The sequence below is a fragment of the Arachis hypogaea genome, chromosome 12 (assembly GCF_003086295.3).
Source record: "Arachis hypogaea cultivar Tifrunner chromosome 12, arahy.Tifrunner.gnm2.J5K5, whole genome shotgun sequence".
Taxonomy (NCBI): domain Eukaryota; kingdom Viridiplantae; phylum Streptophyta; class Magnoliopsida; order Fabales; family Fabaceae; genus Arachis; species Arachis hypogaea.
Genome location: NC_092047.1, coordinates 61,493,174 through 61,512,065, shown reverse-complemented (window position 1 = coordinate 61,512,065; position 18,892 = coordinate 61,493,174). Strand labels below are relative to the sequence as shown.

Below are 18,892 nucleotides of genomic sequence, written 5' to 3'. Positions count from 1 at the left end.
ATCCTTGATCCTGATCTGATATGCTTAGGACCTTTTCTTCCTCCGAGATTGATGGGCTTTGCAATGGTTCCTGGATGATGCTTCTATTATTGCCCCCTGGTTTGGTGATGGCTAGTTTTGAGAGTAAATCCATCCGAGCATTCTATTCCTGAGGTATATGTTGGACCTCATATTTCCCGAATTGTTCGAGCTGTTCTCTAGTTTTGTCCAGGTATTTCTTCATAGTAGGATCCTTAGCTTGGTAGCTCCCTTCTATTTGTGAGGTAACTACTTCTGAATCGCTTAAGATGGTAAGCTTTTGAACTCCTACCTCCTTAGCTAGCCTCAAACCAGCTAGTAATGCCTCATACTTGGCCTGATTATTTGAAGCAGGAAATTTGAACTTTAGCGAGAGTTTCATTTGCGTTCCTGATCGCTTTCTATTATCACACCTGCGCCACTCCCGGTTTTGTTTGAAGAGCTGTCTACGTAGAGATTCCATTTTGTGGGAGTTTCTGGGGTATTAGTATACTCGGCAATGAAGTCGGCCAGATACTGTAATTTGATGTCTGTCCGAGCTTCATGTTGAAGATCAAACTCGGATAACTCGATTGCGCACTGCAGGATTCTTCCAGCTAAGTCTGTCTTCTGTAGGATGCCTTTTATGGGCTGGTTGGTCCGAACCTTGATAGTGTGAGCTTGAAAGTACGGGCGAAGTCGTCGAGAAGTGAGTATGAGAGCATAGGCAAACTTTTCTATCTTTTGATAGTTTAGCTCAGCCCCTTGTAGAGCTTTGCTGATGAAGTAGATGGGTTGTTGCCCACTTTCGCCTTCTCTTACTAGTGTTGAGGCTATTGCCCGATTTCCTACTGCGAAGTATAATATGAGTGCTTCTCATTCCCGTGGTTGGGTAAGAATGGGTGGTTTCCTCAAGAATTTTTTGAAAGCTTGGAAAGCTTGCTCGCACTCTGTGGTCCATTCAAACCTCTTTTCTTTCCTTAATGTGGCGTAAAAGGGGAGAGATTTTATGGCTGACCCGACTAGAAACCTGGACATGGCTGCTAGTCTTCCGTTGAGCTGTCGTACCTTTTTGACGTAAGTCGGACTTTTCATGTCGAGTTTAGCCCGGCATTTATCTTGGATTTTATGATGCCCAAGAATTTGCCAGCTTCTACCGCAAAGGTGCATTTTGCGGAATTAAGTCGCATACCATGCTTTCTGATGGTGTCGAACACTTTGGTGAGGTCGGGCAACAAGGATTCCTCACTTTATGTTTTTACCAGCATATCGTCTACGTAAACCTCCATTAGTTTTCCAACGTGGTCTGCAAAGACTTTGTTCATCATTCTTTGGTAGGTAGCTCCTGCGTTTTTGAGCTCGAATGGCATGACGATATAGCAGTAATTTGCTTTTGGGGTTAGGAACGAGGTCTTTTCTTGGTCAGTGGATACATCGGGATTTGATTGTATCCTAAATAAGCATCCATGAAGGAGAGGTACTTATATCCGGAAGAGGCATCCACTAGAGTGTCTATACTTGGGAGTGGGTAGGGATCTTTTGGGTAGGCTTTATTGAGATCGATGTAGTCAGTGCACATCCGCCACTTCCCATTTGACCTTTTTACCAAGACAATGTTGGCTAGCCATAGTGGGTACTTGACCTCCCTTATGAATCCTGCCTCCAGTAAGGCTTGTACCTACTCTTCCACAGCTTGGGACCTTTCCGGTCCGAGCTTCCTACGCTTCTGCTGCACTGGCTGAGATCCTGGGTATACCACCAGTTTGTGGCACATTATTTTGGGATCTATGCCTGGCATGTCTGCGGCCTTCCATGCAAAGAGGTCGGCGTTATCCTTTAGGAACTGTATCAGAGGCTCCTTTAAGTCTCCCTTTAAGGTTGCCCCGACATTTGTTGTCTTATCTCGGGCATTGCTGATTTGGACTTCTTTAGTCTCGCCTTCAGGTTGTGGACGAAGTTCCTCGCGAGCTCGAACTCATCCGAGTTCGATAGTGTTGATTTCCTCTCCTTTGGGGTTACCTTTAAGGTTCAGACTTTCAATGTAACAGCGTCGCACAATTTTTTGGTCTTCTTTTATCGTGGCAATCCCTTTTGGAGTTGGAAACTTCATGCACAGATGTGGAGTCAAGACCACTGCAAGTATAGTTCTACACCAACAAACAATCCTCCCAATCAAAAATTTGGTTGTGTCTCAATTCTCCAGAGTTAGGCACACAAATTCTTTTCTTGTACCTCCATAGGCCACTACGATCCTATCTCACAGCTTCTTCAGCTCTACAAGCAATGGTGACATCCTGTACAGTGCTATGGAAATCGGTCCGGCTCCAGGTACTAGATCAATGCTGAATTCTATCTCTCGTTGAGGAGGAGACTCATGTATGTCGTCCAAGAAAACGTCAGGAAATTCCTTCATCATTTAGATTCGTTCTAAGCTTAATTCACTATCATTCGAGCTAGCCGCTAACAGAACGTATCCCTCATAATCACTCCCGCCTAAGGTAACTCTTACAGAATTCAGATATAAGGTGTGGGACAGAAATGGTTTAGTACATAGACTATCAGATGGAATAACAACAGTTCTTTTAAAATAATCAAGGAAAACATGATACTTAGATAACCAATCTAATCCTAAAATAACTTCTAAACCATATAGAGGCAAACAGATTAGATAGTGTATAAAAGTCCTGTTCCTAATAGCGAATGGTACTTGCAGGCACACTAAACTGGTCAAAGCATTTTGGGATGCAGGTGTATGGACAATCAAGTAAAAATTCAATTTAAAGAAATATAATCCTAACTCGTGAGCAATAGTTAGAGAAATAAAGAATGCGATGCACCCGAATCATACAGTACAGTTAGAAATCGATTCTTGACATAACCTGACCTTGAATGAGGGCATCCGATTGCACAACATCGTCAATAGTGATAACAAACACTTGTCCTTGTTGTTGGGTTCTGACTGGATTTTGAGTAAATCCCTTCGGGCAATCCTTGGCAACGTGTCCAAGTTCTCCACAAGCATAGCAATTAGGTGATCCAAACTGGCAAGACCTGTTACTATGCTCTTTTCGCATTGCTTACATGCAGGGTTTATGTAAGCCTGACGGGGTCGTTTACCATTGCCTTGCCTTACTTTACCTCGAGCGATAAATCCAAACTTTAAAGTATTGCCAGCGGACTCATCTACCATTCTTTTTCGACAGTCTCTTGCCCGATATCCTTCCTTATTACAGTAGTAACATAAACCTGTTCTGAACCGGCAAAGCCTACTACCATTATGCTTTCCACAAGTTGGGCATACTACACCACTTTGAGCTTGGTGACGTTGACTCTCATGTCCTTGTTCAATGTCACGGTTATTGTCACTACCATTATTGCGAGTTAAAAGGCTGACATCTCGGTGGTTTCCATTCCAACAGTGGAATTGACCAATGGCTTTAAAGTTGCGACCTTGAGGGGCTAAATTTTGAACAAATTCTCTTTGTGAATCCTCCCTACGACTTGCTCGAGCTATCGCCACCTTCTTTGAACATTCTTCCACTAGTTTACTTTTATTCACCAGTTCAGCAAAATTTCGTATCTCTAGCGAAACAACAGAATTCATCAGTTCTTCTCGGAGTTCTCCTTCAAACTTTAAACACTTCCATTCCTCAAAGTCTTCTGGGTTCCCTTGACAAATCTTGGAGAAACGGCACAAGTCATCGAACTTACGGGCATACTCAGCAATAGTCATATCCCCTTGTTTCAATTGCATAAGCTCCATCTCCTTAGCATCTCGTGCTGCTCCCAGAAAATACTTTTTATAAAATTCGTCCCTAAAGATATCCTAAGGAATGTCATTTTCATTCTGTTGTAGCAGTCGCTGTATCCCCTGCCACCAGTACTCAGCTTCTCCCTCGAGCATATAAGTAGCAAACACCATGTGTTGTCCTTCCGGAACATGTTGCGCTCTCAGTGATCGTTCAATACCTCGAAACCAATTATCAGTGTCAGTCGCAACGAGTGTACCCTTGAACTTAGGCGGATTAACCTTCAAAAATGTCGCAAGGGTCATAGGTCTTTCAAGATGCCCTAAGTTGTTCTAATCATTCCCATTATCTTCTCCGTATTCATTCTCGTTCCCATTTCTCACTCCGAGATGTTCAACAGCCCTAGCCGCTGCTACAGCAGCTTCACGCACTACTTCAGCCACGTTGTTCATGGTAGCTATAAACGTTTCCTGTTCCCTCTCGTAGTTAACATTAGGAATTCCTTCCCGTACGCCTCGTATCCATGAACCCATTGTAGTCTTGTTCACACCAAACAATCATTGTTAAGGTGATCAGTCTTAACGCTTCAAGTCAAGTGTGAACATTCCCAAAATAAAAACACAGAGACAATCATGCAACATATATCACTGGGATATCCTATACGTATGAGACACACAACAGAGTATGCAATGAAGCATAGTCAGTCCACTCCCAAGGCTCTACTAGGAACGAACTGCTCTGATACCAAATTGTAACGACCCAATTTTCAATATGTCTAGATCATACCAAAAACTGAGCGCTACCAATTTGCCTTCCTAATTATTATCTATTATTTATCATATGAGCCTGATTCGTTGTTAAAAGCGTAGTTAATTTGCGAGGTATTTTTATTTTTATTTTTTTTTGAAAATGTTTGAATTAATAGACGGAATCATTTATAATCAATTCACAAGTAATAACAGATAAAACAGTTATAAACAACCACACAAAAATACATCACAAGTAGTTGACAACATTCGGTGATTCAGCCTTTATTAGCATATAGACTGTTAGTTAGAACACCCCTAGATATAGCTAAATAATATCTATATACATATATATACATACAACATCCCAGGTCCTGACCTGTTGATGAGCGGATAATTTATACGCTTTTTGGCATTGTTTTTAGTATGTTTTTAGTAGGATCTACTTACTTTTAGGGATGTTTTCATTAGTTTTTATGATAAATTCACATTTCTGGACTTTACTATGAGTTTGTGTGTTTTTCTGTGATTTCAGGTATTTTCTGGCTGAAATTGAGGGACTTGAGCAGAAATCAAATTCAGAGGTTCAAAAAGGACTGCTGATGCTGTTGGATTCTGACCTTCCTGCACTCAAAGTGGATTTTCTGGAGCTACAGAACTCGAAATGGCGCGCTTCCAATTGCGTTGGAAAGTAGACATCCAGGGCTTTCCAGCAATATATAATAGTCCATACTTTGGCCAAGAATTGACGACGTAAACTGGCGTTCAACGCCAGCCTTCTGCCCAAATCTGGCGTCCAGCGCCAGAAAAGGATCCAAAACCAGAGTTGAACGCCCAAACTGGCACAGAAACTGGCGTTCAACTCCACAAATGGCCTCTGCACGTGCAACACTCAGGCTCAGCCCAAACACACACCAAGTGGCCCCAGGAAGTGGATTTATGCATCAATTACTTACTCATGTAAACCCTAGTGACTAGTTTATTATAAATAGGACCTTTTACTGTTGTATTAGGCATCTTTTGATCATCTTAGGATCTTAGGATCATCTTTGGACGCCTGGTTCTTAGATCAGAGGGGCTGGCCATTCGGCCATGCCTGGACCTTTCACTTATGTAATTTTAACGGCAGAGTTTCTACACTCCATAGATTAAGGTGTGGAGCTCTGCTGTTCCTCAAAGATTAATGCAAAGTACTACTGTTTTCTATTCAACTCATCTTATTTCGCTTCTAAGATATTCATTCGCACTTCAATTTGAATGTGATGAACGTGACAATCATCATCATTCCCTATGAACGCGTGCCTGACAACCACTTCCGTTCTACCTTAGACTGAATGAGTATCTCTTAGATCTCTTAACCAGAATCTTCGTGGCGTAAGCTAGAATGATGGCGGCATTCAAGAGAATCCGGAAAGTCTAAACCTTGTCTGTGGTATTCCGAGTAGGATTCAATGATTGAATGACTGTGACGAGCTCCTAACTCGCGATTGCAGGGCGTTAGTGACAGACGCAAAAGGATAGTAAATCCTATTCCAGCATGATCGAGAACCGACAGATGAATAGCCGTGCCGTAATAGGGTGCGTGAGCATATTATTCACTGAGAGGATAAGATGAAGCCATTGGCAAGGGTGATGCCTCCAGACGATTAGCCGTGCCGTGACAGGGCATTGGATCATTTTCCCGAGAGATGACCGAAAGTAGCCATTGACAGTGGTGATGTATCACATAAAGCCAGCCATGGAAAGGAGTAAGACTGATTGGATGAAGATAGCAGGAAAGCAGAGGTTCAGAGGAACGAAAGCATCTCCATTCGCTTATCTGAAATTCTCACCAATGAATTACATAAGTATTTCTATCCTTATTTTATTATATAATATTCGAAAACACCATTATCACTTTATATCTGCCTGACTGAGATTTACAAGGTGACCATAGCTTGCTTCATACCAACAATCTCCGTGGGATTCGACCCTTACTCACGTAAGGTATTACTTGGACGACCCAGTGCACTTGCTGGTTAGTTGTATCGAAGTTGTGACAATCATGAATTAAGATCAGAGCACCAAGCTTTGGAGCCATTACCAGGATTTGTTCAAGCCTGGAGATCACAATTTCGTGCACCAAGTTTTTGGCGCCGTTGCCGGGGATTGTTTGTGTATGGACAACTGACGGTTCATCTTGTTGCTCAGATTAGGTAATTTTCTTTTTATTTTATTTTCAAAAATTTTTTCAAAAAATATTTCTAAAATTTTCTCAATTGTTTTCGAAAAAAAAAATGTTTTCAAAAAAATTTTATTCAAAATTTTTAAGAATGAATTCTAGTATTTCATGATGATTTGTTGAATCCTGGCTGGCTGTAAGCCATGTCTAATCTTTTGGACTGGGGTTTCAACTTACCATCACAAAAGAAGAGATTCTTACACACTTAGTTGTTCTATACTTGAAAAGTATCCATATCTGCTGAAGCTTGTCTGGCCATTGGCCATGTCTAGTGTTTTGGACTGGAGCTTTCTTTGAAAGCTTGGCTGGCTAGTGAGCCATGTCTAATTCCTGGACTGAAGCTTTAGACTAACATGGTAAGATTCCTGGAATTCATATTAAAAATTTTGGAATCTTTATTTTTTCTTTTTCATATAATTTTCGAAAAATCCAAAAAAATTAGAAAATCATAAAAATCAAAAATATTTTTCTGTTTCTTGTTTGAGTCTTGAGTCATATCATAAGTTTGGTGTCACTTGCATATGCATCTAGCATTTTTCGAAAAGTTCATGCATTCATAGTGTTCTTCATGATCTTCAAGTTGTTCTTGGTAAGTCTTCTTGTTTGATCTTGATGATTTTTTGTTTTGTGTCTTTTCATGTTTATCATATGCATTCTTGAATTCTTAGTGCGTAAGCATTAAAGAATTCTAAGTTTGGTGTCTTGCATGTTTTCTTTGCATTAAAAGATTTTCAAAATTATGTTCTTGATGTTCATCATGACATTCATAGTGTTCTTGGTGTTCATCTTGACATTCATAGCATTCTTGCATGCATTCATTATTTTGATCTAAAAATTTCATGCATTGCATAATTTTCATGTTTTTCATAAAAATTTCAAAAATCAAAAAAATATCTTTCCTTTTTTCTCTCATCAAATTCGAAAATTTAGATTGACTTTTTCAAAAAAATTTTAAAATCAAATTGTTTCTCATGAGTCAAATCAAATTTTCAATTTGAAAATCTTATCTTTTTCAAAATCTTTTTCAAAAATCATATCTTTTTCAAAATTCTTAGTTATTTTCGAAAATTTCAAAAATATTTTTCAAAAATCTTTTTCTTATTTTATATCATAATTTTCGAAAATAACATAATCAATTAATGTTTTGATTCAAAAATTTGAAGTTTGTTACTTGCTTGTTAAGAAAGATTCAAACTTTAAGTTCTAGAATCATATCTTGTGATTTCTTATGAATCAAGTCATTAATTGAGATTTTAAAAATCAAATCTTTTTCAAAACTAATTTCTATCATATCTTTTCAAAAATATCTTCTTATCTTATCTTTTTCAAAAATATCTTTTCAAAATATCTTTTTTAACTTCCTAACCTCTTATCTTTTAAAAATTTGTTTCAACTAACTAACTAACTCTTTGTTTGTTTCTTAACTTTTTCAAAACTACCTAACTAACTCTCTCTCTCTAATTTTCGAAAATATCTTCCCTCTTTTTCAAAAATTTCTTTTTAATTAACTAATTATTTTTATTTTTATTTTTTGATTTCAAAAAAATTTTCGAAAAAAAATATACTAAACATTTTTCAAAAACTATTTTCAAAAATCACTAACTCCTTTTCAAAATTAATTTTCGAAAATTCCCTCCTTCTCTCTCATCTTAATTTATTTATTTATTCATCTACTAACATCTCTTCCTCACATCATCACCAAATTCGAACCCCCTCTTCTATCTGTGTTCGAATTTCTTCTTCTTTTTTTCTACTAACAATAGGGAACCTCTTTACTGTGACATAGAGGATTCCTCTTCTTTTCTTGTTCTCTTCTCTTTCTTATGAGCAGGGACAGAGAAAAAGGCATTCTTGTTGAAGCTGATCCAGAACCTGAAAGGACTCTGAAGAGAAAATTAAGAGAAGCTAAATTACAACAATCCAGAGACAACTTAATTGAAAATTTCGAACAAGTAAAGGAGATGGCAGCCGAACCCAACAACAATGCAAGGAGAATGCTTGGTGACTTCACTGCACCTAATTCCAATTTACATGGAAGAAGCATCTCCATTCCTGCCATTGGAGCAAACAACTTTGAGCTGAAACCTCAGTTAGTTTCTCTGATGCAGCAGAACTGCAAGTTTCATGGACTTCCATCTGAAGATCCTTTTCAGTTCTTAACTGAATTCTTGCAGATATGTGATACTGTTAAGACTAATGGAGTAGATCCTGAAGTCTACAGGCTCATGCTTTTCCCTTTTGCTGTAAGAGACAGAGCTAGATTATGGTTAGATTCTCAACCCAAAGACAGCCTGAACTCTTGGGATAAGCTGGTCACGGCTTTCTTAGCCAAGTACTTTCCTCCTCAAAAGCTGAGCAAGCTTAGAGCTGATGTTCAAACCTTCAAACAAAAAGAAGGTGAATCTCTCTATGAAGCTTGGGAAAGATACAAACAGTTGACCAAAAAGTGTCCTTCTGACATGCTTTCAGAATGGACCATCCTGGATATATTCTATGATGGTTTATCTGAGCTATCAAAGATGTCACTGGACACTTCTGCAGGTGGATCCATTCACCTAAAGAAAACGCCTGCAGAAGCTCAAGAACTCATTGACATGGTTGCTAATAACCAGTTCATGTACACTTCTGAAAGGAATCCTGTGAGTAATGGGATGCCTATGAAGAAGGGAGTTCTTGAAGTTGATACTCTGAATGCCATATTGGCTCAGAATAAAATATTGACTCAGCAAGTCAATATGATCTCTCAGAGTCTGCATGGAATGCAACCTGCATCCAACAGTACTCAAGAGGCATCTTCTGAAGAAGAAGCTTATGATCCTGAGAACCCTGCAATAGCAGAGGTAAATTACATAGGTGAACCTTATGGAAACACCTATAACTCAACATGGAGAAATCATCCAAATTTCTCATGGAAGGATCAAAAGCCCCAACAAGGCTTTAATAATGGTGGAAGAAACAGGTTTAGCAATAGCAAACCTTTTCCATCATCAACTCAGCAACAGACAGAGAACTCTGAACAAAATCCTTCTAATTTAGCAAATCTAGTCTCTGATCTATCTAAGGCCACTGTAAGTTTCATGAATGAAACAAGGTCTTCCATTAGAAATCTGGAAGCACAAGTGGGCCAGCTGAGTAAAAGGATCACTGAAATCCCTCCTAGTACTCTCCCAAGCAATACAGAAGAGAACCCAAAAGGAGAGTGCAAGGCCATTGACATAAGCGCCATGGCCGAACCTGTGAGGAGAGGAGAGGACGTGAATCTCAAGGAGGAAGACCTCCTGGGACGTCCAGTGATCAATAAGGAGCTTCCCTCTGGGGAACCAAAGGACTCTGAGGCTCATCTAGAGACCAAAGAGATTCCATTGAAACTCCTTATACCCTTCATGAGCTCTGATGAGTATTCCTCTTCAGAAGAGAATGAGGATGTTACTGAAGAGCAAACTGCCAAGTTTCTTGGTACAATCATGAAGCTGAATGCCAAATTATTTGGCATTGATACTTAGGAAGTTGAACCTCCCTTGTTCATCAATGAACTAAGTGATCTGGATCAACTGACATTGCCTCAGAAGAGACAGGATCCTGGAAAGTTCATATTACCTTGTACCATAGGCACCATGATCTTTAAAGCTCTGTGTGACCTTGGTTCAGGTATAAACCTCATGCCCCTCTCTGTAATAGAGAAACTGGGAATCTATGGGGTGCAAGCTGCTAAAATCTCATTAGAGATGGCAGACAGCTCTAGAAAACAGGCTTATGGACAAGTAGAAGATGTATTAGTAAAGGTTGAGGGCCTTTACATACCTACTGATTTCATAGTCCTGGATACTGGAAAGGAAGAGGATGAATCCATCATCCTAGGAAGACCTTTCCTGGCCACAGCAAGAGCTGTGATTGATGTTGACAGAGGTGAAATAGTCCTTCAATGGAATGAGGACTCCCTTGTGTTCAAAACTCAAGGATCTCCCTCTGCAACCATGGAGAGGAAGCAAGAAAAGCTTCTCTCCAAGCAGAGTCAACCAGAGCCCCCACAGTCAAACTCTAAGTTTGGTGTTGGGAGGCCACAACCAAACTCTAAGTTTGGTGTTGAACTCCCATATCCAAACTCTAAGTTTGGTGTTGGAGAGTCTCAACAAAGCTCTGCACATCTGTGAGGCTCCATGAGAGCCCACTGTCAAGCTATTGACATTAAAGAAGCGCTTGTTGGGAGGCAACCCAATGTTTATCTAATTCTTATTTTTATTGTTTTTCATGTTTTCTTAGGTTCATGATCATGTGGAGTCACAAAATAAACAAAAAAAATTAAAAACGGAATCAAAAATAGCAGAAGAAAAATCACACCCTGGAGGAGCATCTGTCTGGCATTCAAACGCCAGAACAGAGCATAGTTCTGGCGCTGAACGCCCAGAATGGGAGCATTCTGGCGCTGAACGCCCAGAACAAGCATGGTTCTGGCGTTCAACGCCAGAAATGGCAGCAGATGGGCGTTGAACGCCCAAAATGGGCACCAACCTGGCGCTGAACGCCCAGAGTTGTGTGCAAGGGCATTTTGCATGCCTAAATTGGTGCAGGGATGTAAATGCCTTGACACCTCAGGATCTGTGGACCCCACAGGATCCACTCAGGATCTGTGGACCCCACAGGATCATCTCAGGATCTGTGGACCCCACAGGATCCCCACCTACCTCCACTCACCTCTTCTCACCACTCTCTTTCACACAACCCCATAAACACTCTTCCCAAAAACCCTTCACCAATCACCTCCATCCACTCTTCCCCATAAACCTACCTTATAAACTCCACCTACCTTCAAAATTCAAAACCAATTTCCCACCCAAATCCACCCATATGGCCGAACCAATACCCCCCCCTCCCTTCCCTATATAAAGACCTCCATTCTTCACCAAATTCACACAACACACCCCTCTACACTCTCCTTGGCCGAAACCACCTCTCCCTCTCCCTCTCCATAATTCTTCTTCTTCTTCTTTTTTTCTTTTGTTTATTGCTCGAGGGCGAGCAATATTCTAAGTTTGGTGTGGTAAAAGCATAGCTTTTTTTTGTTTTTCCATTACCATTGATGGCACATAAGACCGGAGAATCCTCTAGAAGAGGGAAAGGGAAGACAAGAGCTTCCACATCCGAGTCATGGGAGATGGAAAGGTTCATCTCTAAAGCCCATCAAGACCACTTCTATGATGTTGTGGCCAAGAAGAAGGTGATCCCTGAGATCCCTTTTAAACTCAAAAGAAATGAGTATCCGGAGATCCGACATGAAATTCAAAGAAGAGGTTGGGAAGTTCTAACAAACCCCATCCAACAAGTCGGCATCTTAATGGTTCAAGAGTTCTATGCCAATGCATGGATCACCAAGAACCATGATCAAAGTAAGAACCCGGATCCAAAGAACTATGTTACAATGGTTCGGGGGAAATACTTGGATTTTAGTCCGGAAAATGTGAGGTTGGCGTTCAACTTGCCATACATGGAAGAGAACGCACGCCCCTACACAAGGAGAGTCAACTTTGATCAAAGGTTGGACCAAGTCCTTATGGACATATGTGTAGAAGGAGCTCAATGGAAGATTGACTCCAAAGGCAAGCCGGTTCAACTAAGAAGATTGGACCTCAAGCCTATAGCTAGAGGATGGTTGGAGTTTATTCAATGCTCAATCATTCCCACTAGCAACCGGTCTGAAGTTACTATAGACCGGGCCATCATGATCCATAGCATCATGATTGGAGAAGAGGTGGAAGTTCATGAGATTATACCTCAAGAACTCTACAAGGTGGCTGACAAGTCCTCCACCATGGCAAGGTTAGCCTTTCCTCACCTCATTTGCCATCTATGCAATTCAGCTGGGATTGACATAGAGGGAGATATCCTCATTAAAGAGGAAAAGCCCATCACTAAGAAAAAGATGGAGCAAGCAAGAGAGCCCACTCATGGAGCTCAAGAGGTGCATGAAGCTCATCACCATGAGATTCCGGAAATGCCTCAAATGCACTTTCCTCCACAAAACTATTGGGAGCAAATCAACACCTCCCTAGGAGAATTGAGTTCCAATATAGGACAACTAAGGGTGGAACATCAAGAGCACTCCATCATGCTTCATGAAATAAGAGAAGATCAAAAAGCAATGAGGGAGGAGCAACAAAGACAAGGAAGAGGCATAGAAGAGCTCAAGGACATCATTGGTTCCTCAAGAAGGAAACGCCACCATCACTAAGGTGGATTCATTCCTTATTTTTCTTTCTTCTATTTTTCGTTTTCTATGTTATGTGCTTATCTATGTTTGTGTCTTCATTACATGATCATTAGTAGTAGTGACTTTGTCTTAAAGTTATAAATGTCCTATGAATCCATCACCTCTCTTAAATGAAAAATGTTTTAATTCAAAAGAACAAGAAGTACATGAGTTTCGAATTTATCCTTGAACTTAGTTTAATTATATTGATGTGGTGACACTGCTTCTTGTTTTCTGAATGTATGCTTGAACAGTGCATATGTCTTTTGAAGTTGTTGTTTAAGAATGTTAAATATGTTGGCTCTTGAAAGAATGATGACTGGGAGACATGTTATTTGATAATCTGAAAAATCATAAAAATGATTCTTGAAGCAAGAAAAAGCAGCAAAGAGCAAAGCTTGCAGAAAAAAAAAAAAGAAAGAAAAATAGGCGAAAAAAAAAATATAATAGAAAGAAAAAAGCAAGCAGAAAAAGCCAAAAGCTCTTAAAACCAAGAGGCAAGAGCAAAAAGCCAATAACCCTTAAAACCAAAAGGCAAGGGCAATTAAAAAGGATCCCAAGGCTTTGAGCATCAGTGGATAGGAGGGCCTAAAGGAATAAAATCCTGGTCTAAGCGGCTAAACCAAGTTGTCCCTAACCATGTGCTTGTGGCGTGTAGGTGTCAAGTGAAAACTTGAGACTGAGCGGTTAAAGTCAAGGTCCAAAGCAAAAAAAGAGTGTGCTTAAGAACCCTGGACACCTCTAATTGGGGACTTTAGCAAAGCTGAGTCACAATCTGAAAAGGTTCACCCAATTATGTGTCTGTGGCATTTATGTATCCGGTGGTAATATTGGAAAACAAAGTGCTTAGGGCCACGGCCAAGACTCATAAAGAAGCTGTGTTCAAGGATCATCATACTGAACTAGGAGAGTCAATAACACTATTCGAAATCTGAAGTTCCTATAGATGCCAATCATTCTAAACTTCAATGGATAAAGTGAGATGCCAAAACTATTCAAGAGGCAAAAAGCTATAAGTCCCGCTCATATGATTAAAGCTCTGTTTCATTGATAGTTTGGAATTTATAGTATATTCTCTTCTTTTTTATCCTATTTGATTTTCAGTTGCTTGGGGACAAGCAACAATTTAAGTTTGGTGTTGTGATGAGCGGATAATTTATACGCTTTTTGGCATTGTTTTTAGTATGTTTTTAGTAGGATCTAGTTACTTTTAGGGATGTTTTCATTAGTTTTTATGATAAATTCACATTTCTGGACTTTACTATGAGTTTGTGTGTTTTTCTGTGATTTCAGGTATTTTCTGGCTGAAATTGAGGGACTTGAGCAGAAATCAGATTCAGAGGTTGAAAAAGGACTACTGATGCTGTTGGATTCTGACCTCCCTGCACTCAAAGTGGATTTTTTGGAGCTACAGAACTCGAAATGGCGCGCTTCCAATTGCGTTGGAAAGTAGACATCCAGGGCTTTCCAGCAATTACGTAAACTGGCGTTCAACTCCAGCCTTCTGCCCAAATCTGGCGTCCAGCGCCAGAAAAGGATCCAAAACCAGAGTTGAACGCCCAAACTGGCACAGAAACTGGCGTTCAACTCCACAAATGGCCTCTGCACGTGCAACACTCAGGCTCAGCCCAAACACACACCAAGTGGGCCCAGGAAGTGGATTTATGCATCAATTACTTACTCATGTAAACCCTAGTGACTAGTTTATTATAAATAGGACCTTTTACTATTGTATTAGGCATCTTTTGATCATCTTAGGATCTTAGGATCATCTTTGGACGCCTGGTTCTTAGATCAGAGGGGCTGGCCATTCGGCCATGCCTGGACCTTTCACTTATGTAATTTTAACGGCAGAGTTTCTACACTCCATAGATTAAGGTGTGGAGCTCTGCTGTTCCTCAAAGATTAATGCAAAGTACTACTGTTTTCTATTCAACTCATCTTATTTCGCTTCTAAGATATTCATTCGCACTTCAATTTGAATGTGATGAACGTGACAATCATCATCATTCCCTATGAACGCGTGCCTGACAACCACTTCCGTTCTACCTTAGACTGAATGAGTATCTCTTAGATCTCTTAACCAGAATCTTCGTGGCGTAAGCTAGAATGATGGCGGCATTCAAGAGAATCCGGAAAGTCTAAACCTTGTCTATGGTATTCCGAGTAGGATTCAATGATTGAATGACTGTGATGAGCTCCTAACTCGCGATTGCAGGGCGTTAGTGACAGACGCAACAGGATAGTAAATCCTATTCCAGCATGATCGAGAACCGACAGATGAATAGCCGTGCCGTGACAGGGTGCGTGAGCATATTATTCACTGAGAGGATAAGATGAAGCCATTGGCAAGGGTGATGCCTCCAGACGATTAGCCGTGCCGTGACAGGGCATTGGATCATTTTCCCGAGAGATGACCGAAAGTAGCCATTGACAGTGGTGATGTATCACATAAAGCCAGCCATGGAAAGGAGTAAGACTGATTGGATGAAGATAGCAGGAAAGCAGAGGTTCAGAGGAACGAAAGCATCTCCATTCGCTTATCTGAAATTCTCACCAATGAATTACATAAGTATTTCTATCCTTATTTTATTATATAATATTCGAAAACACCATTATCACTTTATATCTGCCTGACTGAGATTTACAAGGTGACCATAGCTTGCTTCATACCAACAATCTCCGTGGGATTCGACCCTTACTCACGTAAGGTATTACTTGGACGACCCAGTGCACTTGCTGGTTAGTTGTATCAAAGTTGTGACAATCATGAATTAAGATCAGAGCACCAAGCTTTGGAGCCATTACCAGGATTTGTTCAAGCCTGGAGATCACAATTTCGTGCACCACCTGTTCAAGAGGTCCCTAAGCTGGCACCTAGGCTAGCCTAGACTCTATATACTCACCTAGTCCATCTAAACTACTAAAGCGAGGGAAAGTATGTTCTAGGTCTTCAAAACTCAAGTCAAGTGAAACGTCATCAAAAGATAGAACATCATCTGCTACTCCTCTACACGATCAGACTTTTCCACAGGACATCTCTCTGGTACCTCATGAAGTAGCCACACAATAGGAATCTCGTACACAGGATTTAGGTTAAAGTGCGCATACGAATGGGGTGCAAACGTTGGCTGGTCTCACAGTATATACATATAATCAGAGAACGATATTCACCCTAGACTCAGAAGACTGTCTTGAGCGGAATCCCTTTTTGCGTACAATTGTCAGCGAACTACGGTAAGGTACTCTTACTTCCATCTGAAGGGGGAAGGGAGAGAGAAGGGGTAAGAACTGGGGAGTTCTTAGTAGGGCCGGGGTTATTAGTTACGTTCATTTATTTGAGGTCGATTAGTAGACGAATAACATAATATAGCGAAGCAGTAAACAAAAGATAAAGATAGAAAGAGAAAGTAGAGAGAACAGAAAGCATAACACAAACAAAAGAATACAAGAAAGTAAAGCACATAAATAGCATACGAGCAGACAAACATAAAGAAGTAGATCACACACAGAAAGGAATGCAACAGAGAATGATGCGCAGACAAGAATGATGCATGTCTAGCCCTAGTACAAGCCATGAGCTCATGTGTTGGTTGGCTGCCCGCAATCCCGACATTTATCCGGTCACGAGTAATCCCGATTTCCCGGATACGATTTTCCGTTCCTAAATAAATGCGCATATAATAATAGCCGCTCATTTGAGACAGCCTCTGCTTACTGCAGGAAAATATATATATACTCTGCTCTACTCTAGGGAAGCGGAAAATGGCTGTAGGTAACTTAGTTTCCCTACAGAGGCTCTGGGTTGCATTAAGCAACTAATATATATATAAATATAGCTCTGGGTTGCATCAAGCAACTAATATATATATAAATATAGCTCTGGGTTGCATTAAGCAACTAATATATATATATAGCTCTTTATTATATTACTCTTCTCTTTATATCTCTTTACTCTGTTCTGGTTTCTCGTTTCTCTGTATCTCTTTACTCTGTTTTAATTACTCTGTTCTCTGTATCTCTTTTCTCTTCTCTAATTACTCTTTTTATCTGTATCTATATTACTCTTTTTCTCTTTATCTCTTTACTTTACTCTGGTTACTCTGTTTTCTGTGTTTCTCTACTCTACTCTGATTTCTCTGCTTAACGTATGTATTTAAAGTTTATGTAAATTTCGGTATGAATAGTTCGCCTGTCCCAAGTATAGGTTCATTAAGTCTATACTGAAACATTTTAACTTTTCATATAATACCTAACCCTAGTCGCAACTCAAGGACTAACTATGTTGCCCTAGTTCGTTCACTAATTTCTGTCTGTTTTTCTGTTATTAAAACCTTACAGACTTTTCTTTAGTTTTTATCTTTTCTTCAACTTTTTATCTTTCTTTTATCTTTGCCTCACTAATATGTTCTTACCACTCCCTAAGTATTTTATGAAGGTAATTATGAGATTCTGCGCTTAAAGTTGTCTTTCTAAAGCTTTTACAGAAAACTGCCTTTTTCGCATTATTTTATTATTTTATTATTAAATTTTCGAAAATTAACTTTACTTTAACCTTTAACCTTTAAAATTCACTTTTTACCACCCGTAACTTTTAATATTTCTACTTTTACCACCCTAACTTTTAGAAATTACAAAATAACCCCCAAACACCAAAATATTTACTTTCTTGCCCTTTTATGGATAAAAAAGGTGTTCTTCATTGTTCTTCACTACACTCAAAGTGTTCTTCGTGTTCTTCGTAAATTCTTCAGATTCTTTGTTTTTACTCGTTTTTCAGTCTTTTCAGCAACCGATTTTTACCATAATTCAAAATAAATTTCCAGCCACTAAAACCCCATCTTTTCTACATGATTTTAACACAAATTGAACCTCAATTTAAGCTCTAGGGTTTCGTTTTCCAGCAGCCACAAGAACACACATTCATAGCTTGAATTTCATCAAATTTCATCAAATTTTCACCAAAATTTCAACAAGAATTACTCATACAAACAATCAATTTCAAGCACAGCCAAACCATATCATAATCACACAACTCAAACAAAATCAATCAAGATTAAATTCATCAATCCCTACCTGGTTTTGCTGCTCCTAATTCGGTTAAACTTTCAGGTGGTCCTTAAGCACTTTTTCCTCCTAAATCACATCAAGAACAACTTTAAATCCAAAAACTCTCAACTAACCAAATCTCACTCAGTGTGTTAGGAAGAGATATCTCACCTTATACTTGCTGGAAATTCACGTTTCTTGTCCCTCAAGTCAAGTTAAGCATGATTCCTAAGGAAGAACATCAAGAAAACACATGTTTTGCATGGTTTTCCTTGAAAACCGAATTGAAATGGGAGGGAGACAGCCATCTCACCTTATTTCCATCCTTGATAATTACATGGTTATGTAGAGAAAGAAGAGAGGATCATTTTGGTGAAATCAGAGTTTTGATTTGAGTTTTAGTTCAGAAGAAATCAAGCTTTGAAGATTAAGTGTTCATGAAAGTTTCTCTCTTTTGTCTCTTGTTATTTTCGGCCAAAATGATGAAATGAGACAGCCTTGGAGGTCTTGGGGGTGTAAGGTGAGTTGTGATTGGTTGGCTTGGAGGTGGATTAAAATAATATTAAAATATCTCTGGTGTACAACTACTAAAACTAGGTGTACCGGAACACTCGTAAAAACATCTCTAAAAATTATTTTCTGAGCTACTAGCATAAATGACACTAGTAACATATTTATTATCAGAATAGAACATGTATAATGAGGCCTTAGCATTGCTAAATTCATCCGAGAATGTTGGTGCTAAGCTGCACCAGTAAACCGTAAACCCGGTTAAACCGATTTTCTATTTTTAACAAAAACAGACCAGGTAACCTTATAATGTCATTCAAGCATTTTCTAATACTAATATAATGATACTATTATACTATTATCTCTCTCCTCTCAT

At 39.5% G+C, this 18,892-nt stretch overlaps 1 non-coding gene across 1 annotated transcript; it reads right to left on the bottom strand.

The window, feature by feature from the left end:
- Positions 1–9,070: 9,070 nt before the first annotated feature.
- Positions 9,071–9,178, bottom strand: LOC112731681 (small nucleolar RNA R71). Its single transcript, XR_003167449.1, has one exon. It is a non-coding gene; the product is annotated as a small nucleolar RNA R71 (small nucleolar RNA).
- Between the last annotated feature and the right edge of the window lie 9,714 nt (positions 9,179–18,892).